At 43.2% G+C, this 2,340-nt stretch overlaps 1 long non-coding RNA gene across 1 annotated transcript in view; it reads right to left on the bottom strand.

Moving 5' to 3' along the window:
• LOC125481766 overlaps positions 1 to 2,332 on the bottom strand; it is a 10,137-nt gene extending 7,805 nt beyond the window's left edge. The window contains exons 1-2 of the long non-coding RNA XR_007261455.1: positions 2,296 to 2,332; positions 1,848 to 2,002 (exon numbers count right to left, since the gene is read on the bottom strand). This is a non-coding gene — a long non-coding RNA (uncharacterized LOC125481766). The remainder of the gene's footprint in view (positions 1 to 1,847; positions 2,003 to 2,295) is intronic.
• Positions 2,333 to 2,340: the final 8 nt, after the last annotated feature.

Below are 2,340 nucleotides of genomic sequence, written 5' to 3'. Positions count from 1 at the left end.
CATCAGGAGTAGTTTGCAGCAGGATTACCAATCAAGCTGGTCAGGTCCTAAAGGACAAAGCTGCCTGGCTGGGACTGCAGCAGGTGGTGACGCAACCAACAAAAGGGAAAAACATAGCTGATCTCATCGTCACGAATTTCCCAGCTGCAGATGCATCTGTCCATGACAGGATTGATAACAGCGACCACCGCACAGTCCTGTGGAGACAAAGCCTCATCTTAAACTGGAGAATACCCTCCATTGTGTTGAGCGGCACTAACATCGGCTAAATGGGACAGACTTGGAACAGATATAGGAACTCAAAACCAGATATCTATGAGGCTTTGTGGGACATCAACAGCAGCAGAACTTACTCCAGCACAATCTGTAACCTCATGGCCCAGCATATCCTGCACTCAACCATTACCATTGATCCAGGGGATCAACACTGGTTGAATGGATAGTATAGGAGGGCATGCCAAGAACAGCACCAGGTATACCTAAAAATAAGGTGCCAACCTGGTAAAACTACCAAACAGGACTATCTGCATGCCAAATAGCATAAGCAGCAAGAGTTAGAGCTAAGCCACCCCATAACCAATAGATCAGATCTAAGCTCTGCAGTTCTGCCACACCCAGTCGTGAATGGTGATGGACAATTAAACAACTCACTGGAGGAAGCATGCCAAAAATCCCCATCCTTACTGACAGAGGAGCCCAACCTATCCATGCAAAAGATAAGACTGCAGAATTTGCAACAATCTTCAGCCAGAAGTGCCAATTGGATGATCCATCTCAGCCTTCTTCAGAGGTCCCCAACATCACAGATGAAAGTTTTCATCCAATCTGATTCATTTCAAATAATATTAATAAATGGATGAATAGTGCAAAGGTTATGGGCCCTGGCAATAGTACCGATGACTTGTGCTCGAGATCTTGCTACCCGCCAAGCCAAACTGTTTCAGTACTGCTACAGCACTAGCATCTCCCGACAATTTGGAACATTGCCCAGGTCTGTTGAGCACAAAAACACAGAGCAAATCCAACCTGACCAATCTCCCCTCAAGCAGTCTACTCTCTATCATCAGTAAAGTGATGGAAGGTGTCGTCAACAGCGCTATTATGCAGCGCTTACTCAGCAGTAACCTGCTCAGTGACACCCAGTTTGGGTTCCGCCGGACACTCAGTTCCTGATCTTATTACAGACTTGAACCACAAATTCACAAACAGCTGAATTCCTGAGGTGAGGTCAGGGTAACTGCAGAGTCCTGCACCAAAACCACTTATTTCCACTTCAGTGACAATGACCTGACCCCACCTTAGTTTCAGCTCATCTGCTGAACCTCTCATCCATTCCTGCGTTACCTCTTGACTTAACTATCCACACACACTCCCAGTCAGCCTCTCACATTCAACGTCCCTGTAATCTCAAGAATATCTAAAATTCTGCTGCACACATGTTCATTTGTACCAAAACCTGTTCACCCATCACTGTTGTGCTCCCTGACCCATAAAGGCTCCTATCTATAAGCAACAACAATTTAAAATTCTCACTCTTGATTTAATTCCTGGCTGTGATGATCCCTATCTCCCTGCACCACACAACCTTCGAGACTCCAACAATGCATTTAATCATTGCTTCACAATTGGAGGCTGTTTCTACAGTTGCCAGGCAACATGGTCTGGAATTCCCATGATAAACCTCTCAGGTTTGCTTTCCTTCTTTAAGATATTCATGAAAACCTGCGTATTTGGTAATGCTTTTGGTCACCTGACCTAATATTTATATCTATGGCCTTACATCAAAAGTTCCTTGATAACATTTTTGTGAAATTATAAACATGATAAAAATAAAAATTACACCATACACCATCAGCTCTTCAGTATCGCTAGATGAATGATCTGTAACTTTTCAAATAACCGCATTGTGGGAGCACCTTCATCATACAAACTGCAGCAGCACAAGAAAGTCAAACATCACCTTTTCCACAGGCAACAGGGCTTTGGCAATGATCGCTGGTATCTGTGGAAGGAGAAACAGAGTAAATGTTGCAGAAGTGCAAAATGAATGACATGGAATAAAAATGCTGTAGAATTTGATGGTCTGAAATGGAAGGGAAATGCACTCTCTTTCTCAGAAAATATTTCCTGACTGTGAAAGATACCATTCAAAAATTAATCTAGTAAGAGAGCAGCACATGGTCAGGTGGTGGGCAGCAGTGGAAAATTCATTTACAAAAGGTCTATGAAAGTAACAGTAAAATACAAAACAGAGATCAAATATATCCACCATTACAGACTGAAGAGATTAGATACCGACAAAGAGATGATCAGGGAGCACAGAAGTGAGTAAGAGCAGTG

Source organism: Rhincodon typus, unplaced genomic scaffold, assembly GCF_021869965.1.
Source record: "Rhincodon typus isolate 14 unplaced genomic scaffold, sRhiTyp1.1 hic_rhity00003465, whole genome shotgun sequence".
Lineage (NCBI taxonomy): Eukaryota > Metazoa > Chordata > Chondrichthyes > Orectolobiformes > Rhincodontidae > Rhincodon > Rhincodon typus.
This window is presented reverse-complemented; position numbering and strand designations above follow the sequence as displayed.